We start from the raw sequence: 26,390 nt of genomic DNA on the forward strand, positions 1-26,390 counted from the left end.
TGTGTATGTTGTTTAATGTGCTGTTTTGTTTACACATTGGGCCTTGCTTTTACCAAGGCTTCTTTAAAACACTCCTCTCTAGGCCATGTGTTAATTTAACTCATTTGCATAATAACTGAAACTCTGCACACCTTTCAAGAACATGTGCAGCATGTGAGGACCACACCCAGCTCTTCAAACCACACCCAGCTCTGCACACCTTTCAAGAACATGTGCAGCATGTGAGGACCACACCCAGCCCTGTCTATAAAAGGCAGCCCCCGAGCCTCACCCAGTGCTTGTGCTCGTCTACCTCCCGCTTACCTGAGGACAGATCCCTCGGCGCTGGCACTCCTGCTCTCTACAGACTTTCATTGGCTTCAATGGGCGCAGCTGCTGGCTCTTCCTTCTTCCGGTTTCCGGTTCCTCCTTGCCTCAGCCTCTCTCCTACAAGCAACCTGCAAAAGAGAAAGAAGACAAGGTTAGACTGATCAGTATCTCTTGCCAGCAACAAGTAAGTGCAAAACTTTTATTACCTGAAAGAACTTTGACAACAATTTCTGGATTCGTGTATAGACAATTTGAAACAAGATACCTTCCACGAACATTGTGATTCAAACTCTTTGTTACAAGAATACTTTGCGGAACGGAACTTTTAAGAATCGAACCGTGGAAACCATTAACAGCAAGGCAAACAGTAAATCAAGGACTTGCACAAATTACATGCTGTATTTTGACATAAAAGTACAGTATTTGTTTTATAAAAGATTCTGGAAATATGGGAAAAGTGAGTCTGCTATTGGCAATTTAGGCTTTAGTTATATTAAGATGAATGTTTGATATTGGTAATTCTGATAACGGTATTTGTTTAATGTTTTAGAAGCTTTAGAGTAATAGAAAGCACATCCCAGAGCAGTAACACATTCCAAACCTGGAAACTAGAGACCAGGATCCAAGAGGTACTTTTAGAAGAAAATTTCTAATAAATAAAGGGATAGTCAGGAACCCAGTTAGGAATAGGATGTACTTATCTGTTCTTTGTTTATGTTTCATTAGGCACCAGTTTCTACAGAAGTCAGAGAGGGCCGCAGATTTGTGCAGCACTTCAACAGTGGAAACGCAAGAACGGTGTTGTCTCTTTATTTTATTTTATCCACTTCCCCCCTTCCCTTGAGCTTCTGTTCTTAGTGCACTGTTTTAAAAACTAGTGTGCTGGAACAAGCAGTTTCAGGGTGGGGTCGGATTGTCTTCAACCTCCATCAGAACTGAACAAGGACTCAGGTGAGCTGGGCTTTGACAGTGGACCCCTGAAATGGCGGCTGCCTGACCTCTAAAGTGGGACAATGGGATGTGAGGTAACTGCGCTGGCGTTGTACACCGTCACGGTAGGCAGTAGAAGACCACGGCGCAAAGCTGCATTGGTTTACATTGGACCCTATGGGTCCCAGGAGCCAATGACGACGTCCCAGGGTCCCAGGGTCCCAGGAGCACCGCCGCGGACGTGACCGCCATTTTCTATCTGTTCAATCACTCGATACCTGATCTTCGACACGAGAGGACCTTCACTGCAAGTGACCTCGGTCTGGAAGAGACAATTGCTCGGGTGTCTGGGGAAAGGGCCCCTGCCTTCACATCGGAGGAGTTGGAGAAACTCGTGGACGGGGTCCTCCCCCAGTACACGCTACTCTGCAGTCCTCCAGACAAACAGGTAAGTACACTGGGAGCATGATGTATGGGCTATGCCTCTGTGGAGATGGGTGGATGTAAGAAGGAAGGGGGAGAGTGGGGCGTGCATGAAACGACAGTGAGTACATGTGCCACATGGCAAGGGTAGGGATGGGGGCCAATCACTTTAACGGTGCAGTTGGTAATAACTTTCTCTTTCCCCTGTACAAATCATGTAGGTCAGCGCCCACCAGAAAAAACATATTTGGCGTGCCATGGCCAAGGACGTCCGGACCCTGGGGGTCTACCACAGACGGAGCACCCACTGCCAGAAAAGATGGGAGGAAATTCGCCGCTGGAGCAAGAAGACGGTGGAGGCTCAGCTGGGGAGGGCCTCCCAACGTGGGAGGGGTTCCCGTCGCACCATGACCCCCCTGATGTTTAGGATCCTTGCGGTGGCGTACCCGGAGTTGGATGGGCGCTTGAGGGCATCACAGCAGCCACAAGGGGGTGAGTACACTCGCATTCGGCTGACTTTGCACGCAGTGGAGGGGTCTGGGTGGGGGAGATGGGCTGTGGGTTTCCCTAGGCCAGGGCGAGTTCCGAAGGCAAGGTCCCTCCGTAAGGCAGGCCATGTGGCACCCCACCTCTGTAGAGTGCCAACTACACCTAGTCATGCCCCTGTGTCATCTATGTGTGCAGATGTCGTCCATAGCCTTGTAGGCCATTTCACAGGAATTGAACAGTGGAGCCCAAGAGCGCGGCGTAGTGCAGGGGGCTTCTGTGTCTGTTGTGTCCGCCAACGGTAGCGGTAATGCATGCACTCAACATGTCTTTCTTGTGTCGCTCCCCCCCTTTTTGTGGTCTCCCTGTTCTTGTGTGCATTAGCATCATCAGGCGGAGGAGCAGTGGCACCGGAGCACCAGGGGGCTGCATCCCACATGGCTATGGAGGGCCACACTACGAAATCGGACTTCACCAGTCGGACGGAGGGCGAGGGGAGCTCCACTGCGGGGACAGGAGCTGAGACCAGTGACACAGACTCTTCTTCTGATGGGAGCTCCCTTGTGGTGGCAGCAACATCTGTGCCACCCCCATCTACAGGTACAGCCGCCACCCCCCCTCCCAGCAGCCCCTCAGCCTTCGCCCCGTGCCCGCTCACCCGGGAGGGTGGGCATCACCTTCGCCCCAGGCACCTCAGGCCCTGCCCCCGTCACCCCTGCTGCCCTCAGTGAGGAGGCCATTGACCTCCTCAGGTCCCTCACTGTTGGGCAGTCTACCATTTTGAATGCCATCCAGGGTGTCGAAAGACAGTTGCAACAAACAAATGCATTCCTGGAGGGCATTCATTCTGGTCAGGCGGCCCCTCAGCTAGCTTTTCAGACTCTGGCCTCAGCACTGATGGCAGCCATTGTCCCTGTGTCTAGCCTCCTTTCTCCAACTTCCTCCACCCAGACCCAATCCCCTGTACCTCAGCCTATCCCAAGCACACCTACAGACCAGCATGCACACACGTCAACACACAAGGGAAGCTCAGGCAAACATAAGCACCACACATCCCACAGGCACAAACGCAAGCATCAGACACATGCAGACATACCAACATCCACTGCCTCCACTGTGTGCCCCTCCTCCTCATCTCTCTCCTCCCTCCCAGTCTCGTCTACACTCACACCTGCATGCACTACCTCTACAGCCACTACGTCCCTCTATAGCACACCCACCACCACACCCTGCTCACGTGCAGTCACCACCACCACTACCATTCACACGTCCCCTGTGTCCTCTCCCAGTGTGTCTGTGATGCCCCCTCCCAAGATACACAAACGCAGGCACACACCCACCCAACAGCCATCCACCTCACGACAGCCTCCAGCGCATGCACCTTCACCCAAAGTCAGCAAACGAACACCTCCCACAACCACAACCTCTTCCTCCACTCCCAAACCCCCTCCAGCTACCCGTATCAGTGTATCCCAAAAAACTTTTCCTGTCCAACCTTGACCTCTTTCCCACACCTCCCCCACCCCGTCCGTCTCATAAGTCCCAAACTAGCACCTCAGCCACAACATCTACGGGACCAGTGGTGCCTGTAGTCACCGGAATCTGGAGTGCACCGGCCACCAGGGCAGCCAGTGTGGCACGGAGCCACAGCACAGACAGTCCCCCACCTGTGAAGCATCAGAAGTTGGCCAGTGCCCGGCAGGAGAGGGGGAAGACTCCAGACACCAAAGCCGCTCCCAGGGGTCCAAGTGGGAGTGTGGAGTCAGCTGTGACACCTTCCAAGGTGGGGAAGGGCCACAAGAAACCCGGAAAGTCTGGGAAGAGCAGCACATCGGAGAAGACCGCCATCATCCCCGCAGCCCAGGAGGCCACCGCCAGCACCAGCCCAACTGCCCAGGAGGCCACCGCCAGCAGCAGCCCAGCTGCCCAGGAGGCCACCGCCAGCACCAGCCCAGCTGCCCAGGAGGCCACCGCCAGCACAAGCCCAGCTGCCCAGGAGACCACCGCCAGAACAAGCCCCGCTGGACCATGAAGGACCGCCAGCACAAGCGCCGCTGGGCCATGAAGGTCCGCCAGCAGCTGAGTCCCTGCAATGGAGACCGCCGTCTCAAGCACCGCTGAACAGGGCACCGCCGTCTCATGCACCGCTGAACAGGGCACCGCCGTCTCATGCACCGCTGAACAGGGCACCGCCGTCTCAAGCACCGCTGAACAGGGCACCGCCGTCTCAAGCACCGCTGAACAGGGCACCGCCGTCTCATGCACCGCTGAACAGGGCACCGCCTTCTCAAGCATCGCTGAACAGGGCACCACCGCCTCAAGCACCGCTGGCCCATGAGCGCCAAGGGCACCACTGACGCTACTGAGTCCGTCATGGGGAGAATGAATCACTTTGGGCACCATGCCCCCTCCAGAACCAGTGGAGAATGACATCCACTACCTCAGTCCTTGGCAGGATGAAGCACTCTGGGCACCATGCCCCCTCCAGAACCAGTGGAGAATCACATCCACTACCTCTGTCCTTGGCAGGATGAAGCACTCTGGGCACAAGACCCCTCCAGAACCAGTGGAGACTGTTATCCACTTGAGAGACTGTGGCGTTGCACTCCCCAGAATGGAACAGTGGGCAACCCACCCACTGTAGAGACTTGAGAGACTGTGGCTTTGCACTCCCCAGGATGGAACAGTGGGCAAGCCACCCACTGTAGAGACTTGAGAGACTGTGGCTTTGCTCTCCCCAGGATGGAACAGGGGGCAAGCCACCCACTGTAGAGACTTGAGAGACTGTGGCTTTGTACTCCCCAGGATGGAAGAGTGGGCAACCCACCCACTGTATAGACTTGAGAGACTGTGGCTTTGCACTCCCCAGGATGGAACAGTGGGCAACCCACCACTTGTGAGACTGTGGCTTTGCACTCCCCAGGATTGAACAGTGGGCATGTGGCCCCCTCGCGGATTTGGCGTTGTGCACTCAACTGGCTGAGGTGCCCCCCCTTTCCCTCCCCCTGAGGTGCCTGTTTAGTTGCTCTCTGATTTCTTTTCTTTTTTCATAAATCTGTTTATTAACATTTTTAAACTTTACATTGTTTCTTATTCTTGCATTTGCTTCAAGTTGGCATATCTTGTTGTGTATTACTTACATCATCAATTTTGTACATTGGCAACACATTGATGAAGTGCATTTTGCAATTTGTCTATGCAGTTGTTCGGGTATTCTTTACAACCATTGTGCTGTTAATAGTTTCCAACGTATGTGGCTTTTAATTCCTAGTGTGCTGCGTTTTTGTTGTTCAGTACTGTGAATGTGGCTTAAGTGGTCGTTTGTATGCCTACTGTCTCTTTAGATCGGCACATCGCTTGATGGCATTTATTAGTATAACGTTTTTTGATCATAATTGTTTGATCATAGTATTCTGGTTAAGAAGACAGACACTATGAATTTTATGTAGGTTAACATTTGAATAAAGAAAAAATCGAAGGAAAAGAACAACAACAATGTTTGCCGGGTTCGGACAGTTATGCGGTCATTTCGGGCGTGACTGCTTTGATGTCGGGGTGGGGGCCAGCTACAACAGGTTGGTTTATCTGTGGAAGGGCTGGGTCAGCTATCTGGTTTGATGTGCATAGTTCTCCCTCCCTATGGTGGCATAGTGTGACTAGTTAATTTCCGCATTCAGTCCCCTTGTGTGTTGCCTTTACAGGGTTATTGATACTTGTCTGTGTTAGTCCTGTCCCTCTTCTGCTGAGTGTACCCCAGTGTCACGCAGCTGTAGCAAGAGCTCCTCCCAGCAGGCAGAAATCGGGAACTGTCGCAGCCCCAGGGTTTCCTCTTGTCGCAATGCTGAGCCCTCCGCTCCCGCCCACACTTGTAGCGAGCGCCTCCAGGCCTGCACTGGTGGGGGATCTGGCGATTTCCACCTGTGGGTCACCAATCTTTTCGCCACAATAAGTCCTAAGTCTATGAATCGCGCTTGTTTAGTTGCTCTCTGATGCCCCTGCAGTGTTCTCTCATGGTTGGGGATCTTGTGTGGGCCTCGCCCATACCGTGTGGGCCCAGTGTTCCACGGACTTAATTGGAGCACTACCTGGACTACTATGCTTGGTATATATTTTGAAAATGGTGTATATATATATATATATATATTTCTGCGTACTTGCTTTTAATATATTACAATGGTTACACTCATTTTCTATTGTCTTTGCATTCTTCCAGGGGGTTTGGGGGTGTAACTGTGAAGTATTAATATGTATTAGTGTGTGTGTTTTAGTGGGTGAGGGTGGGGGTGTTGCGTGTGTGTGTCCCAGTTTTTTGCCTCCCCCTCCCTGTGTCGTAGGTGCAGTACTCACTGTGGTCTTCGCCTCCGGCGTTCGTGCTCCTGGTAGAGGAGCAAGAAGACTATCGCAGGTAGAATTTGGAGTTCCGGGTCCATGGTGTCCTGGTTCCTCGTGGGGTGTGTAGAGGTGAGTGTTTTCCCTTCGGAATTCCTGTTTCCGCCGTGTTTTTATCCGCAGTGAATCCACTTCGGAAAAGGTGGCGGATTGGCCTGTCATAATTGTGTGGGCGGTACATTGTCTCCCGCCTGTCTGTTGGCGGTGACCGCCGCGCTGTTTGTTTGTACCGCCGTGGCGGTCTGAGTGTTAAAGTGGCTGTCTTTGTTGGCGGTTTCCGCCATGGTCGTAATTGCAAATTTTTTACCGCAGGCCTGTTGGCGGTCTTACCGCCGCTTTAACATCGTCCGCCAGGGTTGTAATGACCACCATTGTCTGCTGCCTGGCTGTTGGCGGTTACCACCGCGGTGATTGTTGCTGCCACCGTGGCGGTCGGTGTGTTAAAATGGCTGTCTGTGTGAGCGGTTTCCGCCATAGTCATAATTCCATTTTTTTTACCCCCGGCCTGTTGGCGGTCTTACTGCCGCTTAATCACCGACTGCCAGGGTTGTTGTGAGGGCCATTGTGTATTAGAGATAGTGATGTCTGGGAGGATACTTTGGCAAGGACGAGAGGTGGTAACGAAATAATAATAAAAGACTCCTGTTTGTTTATCAGGAGCATAGGATGGGGGATCCAAGAGAAGTTGCCAATTTCAGCTGTGAGAAGATGGAAAACTACTGATGTTGATGTGGATTTCTGGAAGGTTCCATGGGTTTAATTGGTATTCACACTGACACTTTACTATTTTCCCAGAAGTAACTACGTTTTCCTTCCTTACTTTAGTTTGGGCTTAATTTAGATTAACAGATTTATCCATGTTTAGATGAGAGGATCAAAGCTTGCACATGGGTCATCAAATTCTATTTTTATCTTTTCTGTTTCCTCATCTGAAATTCTTGTATGCCTTATGCTACTGTGACTTAACCTTATTCAACACTTTGGTTCACCTTTGGTGATTCTGTACTATACAGAATGTTTTTGAGGTTTATTCACATTAGGTTGGCCCTTAATTTGTAATAAAACTCATTTAACTTTACCAATTTTGTTCTGGTCCTTAATGTGTGACTAAATGTAAACACTATTAATTGGTCTGTGAAATCAAACTAAAGCTCTTTTACCACTCAGGCATCCTAAAAAGATCTATCAAAAGAAGGATGGTAAGAACAAGGGCCCACTGCTCCATCAGTAATTACAGAGGCTGGATAGGATGGGTGCCATGACACCAGGTTTGTTTTTTCTACATCAGGAAGGGAATGGAAAAGTAATGAAAAACAGCAGCGTCGAGAGTGGCTCGATGCCAAGAATTATTCTTTTGAGAGGGTGTTGGGTGTAAATGCAAGAGGGTGGAGAGATGAGTGACAGGGCACAGGATGTAACACATGACAGACGGCTGAGGCAGGCGAGGCCATATTGTGTATGGCTCCCACATTACTTTTCTTCCCCTGCCCAGCTCTTCTTGACTGTTTGATGACACCTTCCTGCACAAAAACAATCCTGGGAGGCTTTTTCCTCTTTCTAAGTGTGCTGCAGACTGCAGTACACATAGAAAGAGAAATAACAGGAGAAATAAAGATATTTCTCCTTGTTGTGTCTGCCCAGGGGAGGCATAGGGTTTTGGAGCATTCCCAGGTTTACAAGTTTTTGTAAATCTGAGGATGCATCAAAATGCATTTGTGTTGCATGGGAACCCCCACCGCAATGCCCATGGAACTCCTCCCATGCGCAGAGTAAGGCAACAAAGCAATTTGCACTGCCTTGCCTTTCTATATACATCTACGAGGCCACTCAAAGCTATGTAAAGTGAATTTGTGTTACCTCATGGATAGGAGTGCAAGGTTTGCGCTGCCATTTCGTCACAAAATGTGATGCAACGGCAGAGCAAGGGGCTCATAAATATGCCCAAAAGTTTCTTCGGCACTCCATGCTCGGGGTTTAGAACTCTGGTCAACGTCCCTGCAGGGAACCAGTCCCTATAAAAACAGATAGATGTCCTGGGATCCAGTACCGCACTACAGCCCCTAATGGAAGAGTGGAGTAGCAACTCACAGGCACATGTGCTGTAGCCCTTTAAACCCAAACAATCCCTAAAATGAAAGTGTCTAACTAGTGGGCTCTTTAAGTGTGTCAGACAGCGGAGGGGTGTGGAGGGGCTGTCAATCATCACCACGGGACACCGCCACATTCATATGCACTTTGTATGTCCAGTTATGCAATAATTTCGTGTGAAGACTGTGGAGTCATGGAGAATCCCAAACCAGCAGCAGACCGTATACCACATGCACTGGCAGGATTTCACAGGATGCTGCCTGCCCATCCGTTGTAGTCAGTACCATGACAGAACAGTAGTCTTTAGTCTCTAGCTCTGCATTCACTCTCAAGCTAGGTGCCCACATATACAGCAGTTTAACCTCTGGCTTTGCTCTCACACTTACTAGAGCCTCAGTACTTCTGCCACATTCACTGGACTATCTAGCACCAGACTTGTCTCTTTCTGATGCTCCTCATTACAGTCACAGTTGCTGTCTTCACTCTCATACTATTTGAGGCCCTGATTCTCCAGCTCCATCCTTGGGTCTTACACTAATTTGTGGATCTAGTCTTAAGCTGTATATTTTCACAGACCTTCACTGCAGACTCTAGACTCAGACTCTGTCTTTGCACTCATACTCATATTTATCTTATACTAGTTGAAGCCTCTAATCTCTAGCTCCAATATTAGTTCACATACTTCAATATAGAGTCCAGTCTCTGGTCCTGTCTTTGTGCTACTTGGGGTCTCTAGACTCTTTCCTTGCTCTCCTACTCTAAAAGTATCTGGATGATGGTCTTTTTAGAATGTAGTCACACATCTTGTCAGCCTCACTCTCCCCCTCGCTCCCCCACACACACAGTGCGTTTGTCATTTCTATTTTTTGACGTTCTGGCCTGCAAAGCCACTGGACTTCATACCACAGTAATTAGGTGTGATTCCTTGGTGCACAGCATCACCTTCTATGAATTATGTCCCATGACTATTTCTTTGTTGCTTGGCATCAACAGTCCCAGTGGAAACAGCCATAAACCATCAGACCCAGTATGGGGGAAGGAAGCATTGATTGTAGTAGAGCTGGGTATATTAAAGCCGGGCACCATTAGCTTCAAAGAACCCACCACACAGCCGAGGGGGTGATTATACAGTTGGTAACCAAGCAGCAGGGCATGGTTTCAGGTAAGCTTGCACCAGGTACTTGATGTCTCACCAAGGTGATCTTGTTCTCTGACATAAGGACATGATGAGGGTCATTGATAATCTGCTATGCGTTCTCTCACCCCCCATTCTGACAGATGATCGTCTCGTTGCAGACACCTGTATGTACCTTATGGCTTGATAAAGAGCCTTTTGAAGTGCTGCAACAAACAAGCAGTTGAGAACATCACCTAGGATTAGCTCATTCGAGCAAAAAAGGAAGACAACATGTAGAGAAAACTAAAAGAGGCCAACAACACATTCTGCTTATTGTCCTCATCAGGCTTCTCCCTGATACACACTGGTGCAGAACACAGATCCAACTCCTCCATTTTGTGGACAGCAGGGAACGTGCCTCACACTACCAGGCCCCGGGTAGGAGCAACACCATCAGCCACTGCTCATCTTCAGGTTAAATGCACTTTGCATTGCTTTTTCTTTGATTTTTATCAGAAATTCTAAAAAAGTAATCTTCACCCCCTCCGCAATCGGTCTCCCGTAGTTACTCTCCCAGATGTAAGCAGTTCATTTAAGTACTCCTTTCAAATAGGAGGATGTTACCCTTTCATGGCTGACCCAACTTTCATCTTAAAAATCAGAATATCATTAAATTACATTAGTAGTAACGCCTGTCATTTACAGCACAGTTTGGTATGGTAACACCGCTGCAGTATATGTTATATAATAAATTTAATGAGCAAGTATTTAATATATTCATGATACTCACCCACCCATCTTGTTTCTACTCTCCTTAGCTCTTCCTCAAACAAACATCCTTCTTGCCCAATCCATTATGCCCCTCCCCCTTAGTCATGTCCGTTCCTAGAACCACTTATCCGTGCACCTCCCCTCAGCCTTATACCTTCGATTCTTCTCTATGCTACCCCTCTTAGGGGTGGAAGTGTTGGAAGTGGGAGTTTGCCTTGTAAGAAACGTTTTGGGTATCATTTGTTTTACAAATTGAGCACTCGTTGTGTTGTGGTTCCTCTCTTCCCATCTGTTCTTATGTTCTATTGGTTTTCCTGGTTTTATTCAGCATATTCTTGCCACTAATTTTACGTGGACTGTGTTAACGCTGAATTTTTACTAATGAATATCCATGTATTTTGAGTATTGAATCTACATAGAAAATGAGTTAACATAGAAAGATAATACACACATTTGAAAATGTGCCTGCTTGAGTGGCAACCTATATTCACGAGCTGCACTTATTAACAGCTTATTAATGTAAAATGTTGAGCTCGTGTTTGGATTAATGTAGTAGTATGTCATATTAATGGTCATGTATTATCTAGTTGCTTTATTATTCGTGGGCCTTAATTTAGCAAGGTCTTGGGCCTAGTTGCATGGCCTCATGTCAAGATGCATTGCTTAGGTGACTTATAAAATGGCTGCTTAGAGAATTAAATTGTGATTTTCAATTTTATGGACCACGTTTTAGTAGCTAGAATTCTTTCCCATGAGAACTGCTTGCTAGAATATGCTGTGTTACCTAGGGATACATTGTATAATTTAGTGTGTGTAAAGGCAAGGTTCCCAGGAGCAGACACTGAATGCACTGACTGAAGTATAAACTGTTACAAATTTGTTACCTGACGAGCCCAACAATGGGAACAGGAAAAGAGGAGCCAATCATCGACATTTGAGCAGTGACCTAGTACATTCTTAGATTTGGGGTTCTATTTTCATTGGACTAAACATAAACGTACGATTCTTGGACCAGTAGCAATGTGGGAAGTAGTTTTAGGGAATCTAACTTAGCCACACTGCACCGAGAGGAGAGGCGCCATTTATCCCTATTTCTTTTGAGTGTTCAGATATTATTCTTTCCAAACTGCATTAGGAGACTTTGCTTTCCTGAACTTTAATGCTGAATTCTGATGCCTTGCTGACCGAACCGATGTCCAGTTGACGAAGACTGTCATAGCTTGCTGGATCACACTGAGGCCAGGTATAAGACGATGTTACTAATTGTTATGTCTATTTGTTTTTGTCCCTAGGTACCAACTGCTAATTTTGATAGAGCAATAGTTAGATGTTTTTCCAAATTTGTGTTGACTAAAATGTTTTGCATGAAGCCCAAACATACTATTCTAATCTGGAGGTTAGTCAGGATACTCACTGATGATGCTCGATACATATAATAACAGTTGATGTCTTTTCTTTGCTGAATCTAAATGTATACCATTTCTTTTAAGCAGTTATTCTTGCTGTTGATTTGTACTGTAACCTTAGAATGTGTAGTGGCCCAAACCTTGATTAAACTGCGATTCTTTTGGAGATTTGGGCAGCCAGCATTGTTTCTGTATGTTAACCATTTGATTTTGAGACTAGGTTATGTGACATTAGCATTGTTAATATAGGGGAATAAAAATGTTTAACTTTTACATAAAGGTGTGGTCATTCATGGCTGAGAGGTCATGGTGTGTGGAAATTACTGACTCCTATGATTATTAATGCTACTGATGTCATTGCTATTGATTGGCATTGTACGGAGTCTCATGGTGGGAACTACTCTAGGCGCAGTCAAAAGGTCCATCGACCTACAAACGAGTCCCCTTATAAATTAATGTTTTTTAACCATATAAGGTCAGACGCACTAGCAACTGTTCTTTATGCAAACAAATCACAGCCATTTACACTTTCTATTCTAGGGGTAACTCGTTAAAATAGCTATTTACAATTAGACTGAACAGGATAACCCCGGCGCCTAAGCTCACTTATCCATGGTAGTCAAATCACTGATGCAATGGGGCACATTGGAACTTCTGCAAAATTACATATTTTTTTATTAAAGTTTATGAAATTTCAGTAAAAGTCTTAGAGCTTACAAATATACCCTAAAAATGTCATGCAGGATACTAGCGAGAGATTTGTTTGTGCGGAAAATGTCACATGGAGATAAGATTTTTGTGCAAACTTGTCTCCTCTGGGCAGAAAGTATGCACAAATCACACAATATGAACGTTTTAGAAAAATTGCAAATTGCACATAAATGTCATCCTGCCTAGCTTGCCACAACTCTGCCTCATTTCTACTACATGTCCCCTCTTGATGCTCCACATTGTGATGGGGCAGAGGGAGATTGAAAGGAGACCAAGATGAGACTTCTTCATATGGCCTGCACTTTCCAGCAGCAAGTTCATTAGATCCAGCGTCCTACATCGAGGGGCACATTTCAAATAAATCGGTTTAGGGCAGCAACTCAATCCTTTTTTCTGCTCTGCCCTAGGCCATTTTGAAAGGTCATGAATGTACTGCATTTACGAGATACATTGCATTCCTTTCCTTTCAGCCAGTGCCTGCGCACAATTTGGTGCCTAGCACCAACTGAGGCACCCTTGCACTATAGTGCAAAGGTGTCAGGGTTGTTGTAGGTAGGACTGTTTTTGTGTAGGAAGGTGCACCTTCCTGCACAAAAAAATCTTGGAGGCTTTTTCATCTTTATATGTTTGCTGCAGAATTCAGTGCACATAGAAAACGGTAAAAATGAGGAGCAATAAAGATATTTCTCCTTGTTACGCCTCCCATGGGGAGGTGTACAGTTTTGGCACAATCCCCGGTTTACACGTCCCTGTAAATCAGGGAATGGTTGAAAACTTATGGGTTTTGTATAGGAAAACTCACAGAAATGCCCATGGAGCGCCCCCCGATGCAGTGTGAGGTAATGAAGCAACTTGCTCTGCGTTGCCTAACACAATATCTACGAGGCCATGAAAAGCCAAATAAAAAGTGGCTTTGTGCGGCCTGGTAGATATGGGTCTGCACTCTGCACCACCGGAGCATTAAAAAAAAAGATCCATTGGTGGCACAAGGGGCTTGTAACTATGCCCTTGGGTGTTTTAGCATGTTCTTGCTGCCAATATGGAAGTTTGAGAATGAGACTGCACAGCATATTGTGATTCGGTGCTGTACTCTGCTCCTGATGAGAAGTAATTGCATCTTATCGTTTTCGTATCAATATGAAATTGAAGAGGGATGTCCTTGGCAAATAAGCTTTGAGTTTCTGTTCAATTTAGAGAAAAACAAGATAATATTGTACTGTCTACATTTTTGAATTGGGCTTTATCCCAGTGGCCGCAAACATGTCTTGGCTTTAAGCTACTATCTACTGATGTGCTCATTTGTTTGAATACAGGTCCGGACTTATTTAGGAACGACCTTAAATAATTTGTTACCTTCCACAATATCTGTAAACTGCTTTCCGCACACCCAATTGCAGTGGCACACAAAGGCTCCTATGGGTCTAATGCAAGTAAGGGAAGATTGTCTTCCTGAATCCTGCTTGAGTTTTAAAAGGCAGCAATGAATGGGGTCCTGTGGCTGCTCCACAGCCCAGGATCTCGGTGCCACTTCACCTGCTGTAGTGATTATAGCAATATTCCTGTTTCAAGGCAGGGCTTTGCAAATCCTTTGACACCGGGCTGTCAGTGAAGGATAACTGTAAGCTCCAGAGATCTTAGAACCCTCTTTGCTTTGCCCTGAAACAATAAGACCACATTCCACCACGATTAAAAGCATTAGCTGGCTCCCAATGAGTGAGCCTAACGACACGAGACTGCACCACAGCACTCTGAATGGCAACATACCATGCTATCTATCAAAGCTTTTAAAAAAAACCATTGGGTCATCTGAGAGTGGTTCATGTTCTTTAACATATAAATTATATATTTAGAGCGAAATCCTCTCAACATTTATACTAATAATAACTATAATCATCAACTGGTTATATTGAATTAATCAACACAATAAAGGCATTGCAAACAGTCCTTTCGTGTGATATTCTATATTTAGTCCCCATTTGTTACGCCAACGTTTCAGTTCACTGGACTTGTGTCCAAAGATCTTCATCATGACCATACATAGTTTACAATATGCAAACTGAAGAAGAGGCACAGTGGTCCACCAGAGAGACATCGTTTTTTTCTGGATGCTCTGATACGTGCATGATCTGGGTGTTTAGTCTTTTTGAATCCGAAATCTTGATAGATACATATTGCCAGGGGATGTTTGGGCCCTTGATACCAAAGCATTACTGTATTCATATCACACTAAAGGATTCTGAAATCCGAATCATCCTCTTGGAGACCACTGTGGTCCTTAAGCAGTTATGCTTGATGTTTGAGAGAATCAAGGCAAAGAGCAATGTAGGGCTTCAATGTGGTTGAACATGTGATGTTATCATAGGCAGGAGGAATCTGAAGGCTACTTGAACTTGAAATTAGACTGAAACAGATAAAGCCTGGGCTACAACCCCTGACCCTGAACTTGCTCGAGACATCCTGTACTACTGCCAGTTTACACCATAGCACAAAAGCTATGCGGGAATTCTGTTAAGCTGCTGCCGACATAACAGCTCGTTTGCCTGCGTTTTGTCAACAAAAAGATCCTCCTTACAGCACTGTGAATCTCTCTAAATCGATCTGTTAACCATTGGGAATGCCCCCCATCTAAAAAAGCAAATGAATAAATACAAATATATTGGAAACCCAGCAGGTTATATAGCTAAATGAAAGAGACCATGAAGAAATTAACAGTTCTATTTAGACTGAAATTGCTTCTAATGCTAGCTATTGCTGCATCTTCTGCATGCCAATTTCTGCAAGCATTTTAAACAGGCTGTCAAGAGACTTTTATATCTATAATTCATTTCAATTATTTTAAATGAGATAAAGGACATGCTGCAGATTATATCAATGCAAACGTGGATGCAAACGTGATGTTGCTTCACTTAGCAGTTGTTATGCACCAACGTGCCTATCGACCTTGGATGATTAGCAGCTTCTAGGTGGAACAGATAGCTCCTTCACATCCATGCTTTATTGACTTGATCACTGTCAGCCTTGGGCTTGTGTGTTATCTAACGTAAAATAGTTCTAAACAAAAGCCTATGGCCGAGATTCAGAAATGCAAAACAAGTGAGACAGTCAGTGTGAGGTGAATAGCGCAATTTGCACTTCAGCAGGATGCTCAAGAGTCACAAAGACCAACACAATTTTAAGTTTTAGGATATGTGCACTGCATTCTTTCAACATACCTGCAACTACTCAAAAAAAATGATTTTGAATAAGGAAACAGGCACTAAAATGAGTGTAACCAGCACACACAGATATTTACACATCAATATTGGAAGTAACAAGGGGATGTGAAAGGAGTGGAGCAGGGCTGTCCAATGCAATTAATGGGAAACATCGCGAAAAGGAAAACTGGAAAGAATAATTAGCGAGTCACAATCTGTTCTTTATATTGCGCAAATGTATGTCTTTTACAAGTTACACCTATTATGAACAGAGGCGCATTTGAAAAGAAGAAGCTCACAGGTGGGACTAGCAGCACTGCTGCACCAGGAGTGGGTGTAATTTTTGTGGGTTTTTTTCAATTGAGGGCAAGCAACAACAGATAGAGTGCAAGTACTTTTTGCTGAAATTTTACACTGCTGACCCGGTTGAAGCAAGATACCTCCTTCTACTCTAAGTAATATTTGATGCAAAGGGTAATACTCTAAACCTTCACTTAAATTTAAAGCTCAACCCGTAGTGGTATACTGCTGTGCTTGGATTGCAACACTATTAGGACCATTGCTAATACAGGAGTTACAGATATCAGTGGAGCTGCTAAATCTGAGAGTGCAGTTTTAAGAAGGATTACAAGTGGAACCCCTTGGTTCCCCCGAGAAATGAGGGGTTACCGAGGGATTTTGCAATTCCTCATCTTCCCCTTGAGTTTCAGCTGTTAATTCCAGTTGCTTTTGGAAGCCACCATCGCTGACCACTAGTGTAACAAAGGCCCCCACAGTCCTTGTGGCACAGTGCGTGGGGAGGCCCGAGCTCCAGGAAGCCCCATCAGCACAGCATCTGGCCTGATGAGTCCGGAGGGGGGCCCTCCATGTTCTTTGCAGGGGGGGGGCTCCAATTTCATTGCGCCACTCTCTCCGACTGTAGCTAAATGAACCCACTGTGCCCAACAGGTACCGCAGTCCTGATGTAGCCAGTAAGTCCAGTTATTGCCCACATCAGAATTACCAGGCCACGCAAAATGAGGGCATTAGGCGCTGAAAAACATACTTGGATTATTGACATGAGTGGCTACTTTGTGAACTGAGTTCGAATCAATTGTATACACAGTCTGGTTATTTACCACTATTTGAAGTCACAACTAGAAATTCCTGTTTTTATTTATTTATATTTTTTCTATGTGGCGCTGTACCAACCGATATTAGAGCGCTCTATAAAGAACGCTGAATAACAACTTCACATTCAGAAGCATCAAATGTAAAGCTGAGACAAATGGACTAGTCAATAACGACCGCGTTATTCATAATTTAAGAGCAAATTTAGAAGTGACTAGGAGCTTAGATTGTGGACCCTAAGGGACATTTATTTGAGGCGGGGACTCTGGTTAACGTATTGTTAAGGGATTATGTGGAACATCATAACTCATCATTTTTCTTTGTACCCTACATGCGATGTGTGTGTCACAATAGTAAATAGAACAGGGTGGGTACCATTTTGCACAGTAACAATGAAAGCATTGCACAGATTTGTCACTCTGGTCTACTGTAGTGTAAATTGTTCTGAGAGTTGGTATCCACAGCAAGTCTTATTCCCTCATATTATTCCTTAATGTGACACAGCAGAGATTTTATGAGGTATAAATGTCCACTATTATCATTTATTTATGGATATGTATTTGTGTGGAAGCAAAGAACAGTAGAATAATATTGAAGCAGGTTAAAAGGTCGGGAGACACTTGCAGTGTCAAGCCAGACCTCAACATCCATGTAGGTTAATAACTGCCTTCCTCCTATTTGTGCTGCTGCCAGAGAAACACCCCATAAAGTATTTAGGTAACTATTACTTTAATAGCATTACAATATCATGCATGTGGAGAAATAAAATAAACAAAATGATCACAGTTGTGCAGATGGCAAGCACTTTTTTGTAGAAGCACACAATTTCTGCCTAATCAAAACGTATACCAATGGTTCTCAACATGTGGACAGAGGCAAACTCTTTCGATAGTGATGCTCACATAATTGTCTGGTAACAGCTGCACTGTCAAGCAGGTCCATAGAAAATACAATGGGTCCTTAAAAACATGTACATGAAAAGGCAAAGGCTTAACATGGAAGACAGATGAAACTGTTTCAGATAAGAAATTGGCTCTGCAGAAAAACAGAGAAAGACAACTTGAAAAATTAGGTCCTCTACTAGAAATGTTTTTCACAACAGATAGCATCAGCTTATTTATGCTTTTTAGGCTATCCATGCAGAGTGCTAAACTATGTTGCATTGTATGAGTGTGTGTGCAAAGTTCAGTACATAAGGGCCTTAATGTTTAAAGTTTTCCAAAACTGGAAAAGGGGACTGTCTAACTTGAGCTTTTTAGGCATGGAATTACAGAGTCATAGAGCCACAGACAGAAAGACTTGCGCTGGTATCTGGGTATTGGAAAACTTTGTGATCTGTGTGGCCCACATTCTGAGTGGTACCTGCCCCATTTGGATTACATGATATGTCCTAGATTTAATAAGGGTTATTGCTGGCATGCTGCAAAGAATCACAAAGAGGTCCATCAAGCAGCTAAGGATCAGTTTCAATATACAAAAGTTATTTAGAGCTAAAAGTTGACCTCGGTCTAGGATCTAAACAACTTTCCACGTTCCCCACGTTAATGTATGCAAGGAGGTGTCTAAGTCCAGTGCGAAAAACACAGAGAATTTGGTGCAAAGTCAGGCCTACTGAAATACAGTGATCTGCCACAAATGATAACGCCAAGTAACAGCAGGTACAAGCTAGTGTTAAAGAAAATCCGCAGACTTGCCAATCAAACGGGTTTCTTAACAAAAGAAAAACTAATACCACAGACTTGGTCAACCAGGGTTCCCCCAGCAGACCATGATGAAGTGAGCTTTTCAAACAAAGGAAACAAATACATTTAAAGAATTTAGCATGTAGGGAGTCATTGTGAGTGGCCCTGTTAATTGTGACATGTGCACCAGCTACTGTTACTGCACATATCGCAATTAGGAGTTTGACACCTCACTCCAAAAGTATTATACATTTTGACAGGTAAAACCTACTGGATTTTTGGTAGAAAATGCCCAATAATTATCGCAACATTCCATTTTTTGTGTTAAGCACTAAAATCTTCATGCTGTTCTCCTTTTTTGGGGACAAACCACTAATTAGGATGGACTTTTTAGACCCAATACATTTTGATTCAGCTGAGTCATAACTTGTTGATTCTGATAAATATTGACCAGAACACCAGACAACTAGTAATGAGTGCCACAGACATTCAATGAAGATTACATGGGTTTATGAAAAAAGAGAATCCCAGGTGTTTAAGTTTGAGGTCATGAGAAAGTAAAATGAATTTATAAGAATCTAAACATTTGGCTGAGCAATCTGAAGCCAAGGTATGAAAAAGAGGCTCTAAGTGTCATAGACGGGCACCTTTTATAGACATGGCTAACATGAGCAGGAAAACATGGCTGCAGAGGTATATTTACGTTAAGATAATAACTCACATTTCGCAAATACTCCCTCTTGGCTATTCAGTAGCCGAAATTCAGGCTCATCAATGGTCACTGCATTATTCAACTTCAATTCCATATTAGATTCAAAACATTCTAAAGAACTATAATCAGGTTTCCAATTCAGTTTTTCATCATGTAATGTTTAAAACAGGTAAGATGGAGTGCGACCTTTGCCTCTACCAAGATTGTTGACGGGGGCAAAACAGACCAAGAGAGCAATGAAATGATGTAAATCAGGATAGAGGTGAAAAAGACAACAAACACAGTTTCTACCAACCTCCAGAAAAACTTTACAACCACGACTAAATACTTTACCCTTTAAAAATCATCCTGTCATCTGTTTTGTGTAAGTTCTAAATGCTTCCACGTATTTCATCAATCTGTTCACAGAAAACTAGTGAAAGGCTTGCTATGAAACTTTGATTGCTCAAACTCTATCCTGGCAGGCAAGGACAAAATCAGCAGTCATTTTCCAAAACAAATTTGTTTTGTAAAATTACAATTCTTTGAGAATCCAGCTAACCATAAATCAATCTTAAATCCATGGCAGTTGAGATTACAACCGCCTGTACTGTTTTGGCAAATTTATGAATCTCATAGATTCCTAACCCCACTCCATAACTAAGGACCAGATGTACAAAAAATCCAGTTTGTGATTTCCTAATAGCGGATCTTTATGATTCGCAATTAGGAAATTGCAACCTGCAATGTACTACAGTGTGTTTAACGCTGTTTGTGATTCCCAAATGGATCGCAAGGAACCTGCCTCATCAATATTCATGAGGCAGGTCACAATTTGCAGTCCATTGGGAATGGCCAGCACTCACAGGGATGATGAGCTGCTGAGCTCAGCAGACCACCATGTCTGTGACTGATTTTTCAATAAAGCAGGTATTTTTTGTAATGCATCCCGTTTTCCTTAAAAAAGGAGTGGTCCCCCCTTCCCGTTTGCGAATGGGTTACTATGGCAAAATATGAATGTTTTGCAACAGCATTCTAGTTGCAAAACATTCATACATGCCAGTGCTATTCAGTATTAGGAGGGGACCCTTAAAACGCCCCTTACAAAAACCGAACCGCAAAAGCAAAATGTGATTCGGTAACAATTTACAGAGTCGCATTTTGCCTTCTGTACATGGCAAAATGCATTTTACCGGGCGCAAAAAGCCCAATGGACCATTTGCGACTGGTAAAATGGTTCTTACATCTGGCCCTAGGTAACAGAATTGCAAAGAAGTAAGAAGTCTCAGAAAGTGCTCTGGGCAGTCTCTAACGGAGAGGAGAGACTATTTTCCATACAAATGGTACACTGAATCATCCCACAATAAATCCATCAGCTCATTTATCTCATTTCATGTATCATAAATCTTTTCTCATGTATGCAGAAAATAATAATTTCAATGTTATTTTGTTTTTCACTGCAACTGACTTTTCTTCATTGCTTTATTCAAGACTCAAAATATACAACAGATTTATTATTTTAGCCAAATGTTGTCTCCAGAGGGTGCTATAGAGTGTTTGCAGCCAACTCTGACCAACGGCCATCAATAAAGATGATTGTGAGGCTTTAAAATCCATAGTCAAATTCTGTGAGATATTTACGTTATGTCTTGTATGCCTTGTCATGGCAAATGCACTGAATAAGGCATGTCCACACTGGGTATTCGTAAGTATCTCTACATTGAACTGGAGTTATGCAGATGGTTTTCAACATAACATTGCATTGAAAAGGTCAAGTAAATCATTTATTCTTTGGATATGAATGTGGTGCTCATATTTAATGGCATGCACGTGTGCATGAGTGCACAAGAACATATTAAACTGGCTGCCTTGTTCCATATTTAGTAGCAATATCAGAGGGCCATAATAATGTACATGGATAGCCCCAAAAGATGAGAAGAAAAGTAACGCATCAGCAAAGAATATATAGTGACCATGGGAATGACAGGATTGACTAGCCCTCATGGCCAGCTCATAAACATTAAACATGTGCCTGTGTGCTTACAAGTGGCATGTATTGTGCAAGTGTATACTAATATGTGAAACACCAATTCCCTAATGAAGTCTTGTCTGACTCCCCACTGCTCCTGGACATTGACCAATCAGACTGTAATTCGGAATATTTACATTTCCTGCAGCTATGAAGGGCAGCAGCATGTTCAGCTACATGTAGCTGGCCAGACTTTGGCCACCCATTTGCACTGTTTTACCATCCATTGTCTTGTTGATCTAGGCTACCTCTTGTTACACAAACACCTGGACTAGCAGCACTAATAGGACTTCTGATGGATTTCATTCCACAGATGTTCACTATGGTGGCTCTCTACATCCAATTGTCAGTGCTAGCTTTGCCTTCGTGAAAGGTCATACAAAAATGAACATAGGGCCAGATGTAGCAAAGTGTTTGCGCCTCGCAAACGGCGAAAATCGCCGTTTGCGAGGCGCAAAAGCCACTTTGCTATTCAGAAATGCATTTTGCGAGTCGGCTCCGACTCGCAAAATGCATTTCCGACTCGCAAATAGGAAGGGGTGTTCCCTTCCTATTTGCGACTCGCAGTGGGATGCAATTCCATTTGCGACCGCGTATGCGGTCGCAAATGGACTCGCAGTTACCATCCACTTCAAGTGGATGGTAACCTACTCGCAAATTGGACCCCTTCCACTTTGTGAATGGACCCAAAAATATTTTTTCAGGGCAGGGAGTGGTCCAAGGGACCACTCCCTGCCCTGAAAAAATACCGAAACTAAAGGTTTCGTTTTTTTTTTAAGTGCAGCTCGTTTTCCTTTAAGGAAAACGGGCTACACTTAAAAAAAAAAAAACTGCTTTATTTAAAGCAGTCACGAACACGGAGGTCTGCTGACTACAGCAGGCCTCCATGTTTGCGAGTGCCTATACTCGCAATGGGGCCGCAATTTGCGACCCACCTCATGAATATTGATGAGGTGGGTCATTGCGACGCCATTGCGAGTCGCAGTCGGTGTCTGAGACACCGTACTGCATAGCAAATTGCGACTTGCAATTGCGAGTCGGATGGACTCGCAAATTGCAAGTCGCAATTTTGCATTTTGCTACATCTAGCCCATTTTCTCTTAATATCGTTTTCTGGGAGGCTAAGTTTGGCTTCACGGCTACTGTTCTTTACCTAAAGTTTTACTATTCTTGTGGAGCATGACCAGGTGATTGTGCATGTTTAAAAGAGTATCCTGCATGGTCTCATGTGCTTAGGAAAAGTCATGGCTAAATGTATCCAGCATACCCTCAGAAAGTACTCCACATAGGTATTAGTACTCCATGGTCCATGTATATTGTGGTAGTATGCAAAGGCAAATCAGGCTAGAGATGCAAACAGATTTACTGCTCCAGTAATGGGTGATGCTAATATTTCCTTCTGACTGGCAACAGGACATCTCGTTGGTGAAGAGGGATACTTTTGAAAAGTAACTTTCTGATTTTGAGTGTGGCAGACAGGCAACTCCGTCACAAACGTGCCAGATAATGCATCCACCTTATTACAAGTGCCATCAAATATAATGAACTTGAATGAATGTGGACAGGATATCTCTCATGGGCGTGATGTAGAAATCTGTCACCAAACTCTGAATTAGGCCCTTAGAGACTATTTCTTCCATCTTTTTGTATTACCTTGCTTACTTTAATATTCCTGTCAAGGAAGCCCACTTGTTGACGGTTTCCCTGCTCTGTGGAATCAATGCCCAATTTCCTTCCTGACCGTGTTGCCTCAAAACTCACTTGAGCTTGTTTGAGGAATAGTCTTCAGTGTTTTACCTAGGGGACACTTATGTCTACATCATAAGGACTTAGATGATCTTCTGGTTGGAAAACAGATGCATCATCCGTCAGGTATACACAAGGCAAAATCATCTGCACAAACAATAGTTTTTGCCAAAGTCTTAGAAGAATATGCACATCTCACCGCTCATGTAGGGCCAATACCTACGATAAATCAGATGTTAGCATAGACTGTAATCACTAGAGACGTTAATTTAGGCATGATAAGATTCACATCTGCCAGAAATGTGTCTCATATCTGCCACATCCATTAGTAGCAGTTGCCTAACTGTTTCTCAGTAGCATGGTGTGGGAATGTTGACGATCTTCATGTTGTGCCTGCATTGTCTGTATATTGATGTGTCCACCAAAGTGAACATCAGGTGCTAAAGCAGTGTATTAACGATAGATTTTAGTCATGGTATGTGGATGGATAATGTACACCACATTTGTTTTGTCACTGCAAGTAATGGCGTTGGAGTGCTGCAAATGTGTAAAACGTCTTAATTTGACACTTGAAATCTAGGCATGTTTTGTAATTAGGCATGTGATCTAGCTGATAGTGCCACACCTTCTGCATTGATGATCCCACAGACTCAGTCTTGCTGCATGTCACATCAGGTGTCTAGCACCAGTGGGACTCAGAGGTAACAGGGTACTCCTTGTAGCAAATATTGCCTGCATTTGCTGGAAGCATAGGAACCAGCTACTAATGTTAGAGCCCCAAATAGTGAATTACCTCATTTTTATGGTTTGAGTTCCACTAGGAATTAAGGTCACGCCAACAGTGCATACTTTTCAGGTTTTGTTGTGGTGTACAAACCTTTCACGTCAGGATTAATGCAAAAACGGATTATCACTTTGTCAAGGATCCTGCTATTTTTGAAGAAATGCCTCCACCTACATTTCGTGCCATGCACCCCACATATCAATCTTACTTGTGGGTGGAGCTCAACTCAATCCAGGGAGCTCTAGGTATATGTAACGTTTGGGAATTAATGAATGGAAATCCATGTTACATTTATTTATTTTTGGGTTCCCTCCACAAGGTTAAAAGAAATTATAAAAACGATGGCTCTGGGGTATTATCGCCTTATCATGTGTGCACAGTGAACATGTTTTGGCCGGATCTGTGACCCCTGATTACGTTGGTGGCCTTCTTCAGGATTAAAAGATCCATAAGATAACAGTACTTCTGTCAGGAATTATTCATTTATCACAATCACACTAATCACACAGGAGTGAAAATGTTTACAGAGAGAGTGGTTACTCGCTTATAGAAAAATTACTGGAATTGCATCTGTGGAGAAAGTAAAGGACATGCAAAGCGAAAGTAAAACATAAGTAATACAATACTGATTAAGTTAAAACTATTCATAGGAAACAAAATTATAGCAATTAAAAAGAGTTTTTGTGAGGAACTGCAAACACACTCATGGGAAAACATGATAATTAGATAGTGTAATACAGAGATCATCCATACTCTGAAAAGTGTGGAAGCCATGCTTGAAAGAAAAACTGACAAGGTATAGCCATGCTCTGCGGATGGTGCCAAGGGGCTATCAGTGAGTTAATGTAAAACAGATAAGAATTTTGGTGGAATATTAAGGGTATGTTGATGACCCATTTGCTTAGAACCTCTTGTAAGCCACGACCACCAATTTTAAATTTGTGTACATGGATCATAACAATATTTATAAAGAGTTAATAACTTAGGGATCTGCAGTATTATGTCATGAAGATATCAATGTTGCCACTTGTGCTGTGCTGGTAAACCCACTCTTGATAAAGCAACATAGTTTTCAACCACTCAATCAATCAATCCAGATTTATAGAGCACAGGGGTTATCCAGGTGCTGAGAAGAAAGCTGCTAAGGAATTAATCGAACAACCAGGTCTTTAGTCCTTTCCTGAATTCCAGAAGACAGGATATGGTCCATAGGTGATGTGGGAAGGTTGTTCGGGGACTTCAATGTGAGGTAGGAGAAGGAACGTCCTCCAAATTTTTTTCAGCGGATGTGGGGGTATATGCAAGGGAAAGGGAAGCAGATCTCAGGTGTCTGCAGGGTTGGTGGAAGTTTAGGCAGAGTTTTATGTATTCTGGTCCTTAATTGTGAAGGGCTTTGTGTGTGTGGATAAGCATCTTGAATTGACATCTCTTCTGAATGGTGAGCCAGTGGAGCTTCTTGAGGTGGGGGTGTTGTGGGCCCGTTTGGGGAGCTTGAAGATGAGTCTGGCCGCAGAATTCTGTGTGGTCTGTAGTCTCTTCAGGAGGTGTGTGGTGTTTCATATGTAGAGTGTGTTGCCGTAGTCCAGCCAGCTTGTGACTAAGTCCTGAGTGAGGATTCATTGGCTGGTGACTAGGTTTTGAGTGAAAATCCATCTGGTGTTAACATGGAGCCATTTGAAGATCTTATGAAGCAAGCAAAGAGTGAGGAAGCAGGTGGAAGACATTGTGCTGATATTGTTTTTCATGGTGAGTTTGCTGTCCAGGATGATGCTATGGTTATGTGCATAGTCTGTTGGAGTTGGTGCTGGTACTAGTTCAGAGGGCTGCCAGGAGTCGTTCCACAGTGAGATGTTGTTCCCAAGAATGAGAACTTCTGGTTTGTCTGTGTTGAGTTTTAGGCAGTTGTTTTTCATCCAGTCAACGATGTCCATCATTCACCTGTGGAAGTTGGCATTTCATGGTCGAGGGTTCTTCTGAAAGTGAGAGGGTGAGCTGGGTGTCTGCATAGGATATGATTTTCATTCCATGAGTTCTGACAATGATGGCCAAGGGGGTCATGTGGATGTTGAACAGTGTGGCGCTGAGGGACGAGCCTTGAGAGACACCACAGATGATGTTCTTGGGCTCTGAGGCAAAAGGCGGTAGGTGGATTCTCTGGGTTCTTCAATGAGAAAGGAGGCTATCCACTTGAGGGTGTTTCTTTTGATTCTGATGTGATGAAGCCTCTTGATAAGGGTGTGGTGGGATATGGTGTTTAATACTGCTGAGAGGCCAAGGAGGATCAGGGTTGCTGTGTGTCCCCATTCGAGGAGGGTTCTGATGTCATCAATGGCAGTGATCAGGGTGTTTTTGATGCTGTGGTTGGTGCAAAATCTAGATTGGAAGGGGTCCAGAAGGTTGTTGGCCTCCAGGTTTTCTGAGTTGGCGATTGATGGCCTTTTTGAGGACTTTGCCGGGAAAGTGAAGCAGCAAGGTGGGACGATAGTTTTTGAGTTCACTGGACCCGTCAAAGGGTTGCTTGAGG

This window comes from Pleurodeles waltl, chromosome 9 (assembly GCF_031143425.1).
Source record: "Pleurodeles waltl isolate 20211129_DDA chromosome 9, aPleWal1.hap1.20221129, whole genome shotgun sequence".
NCBI lineage: Eukaryota > Metazoa > Chordata > Amphibia > Caudata > Salamandridae > Pleurodeles > Pleurodeles waltl.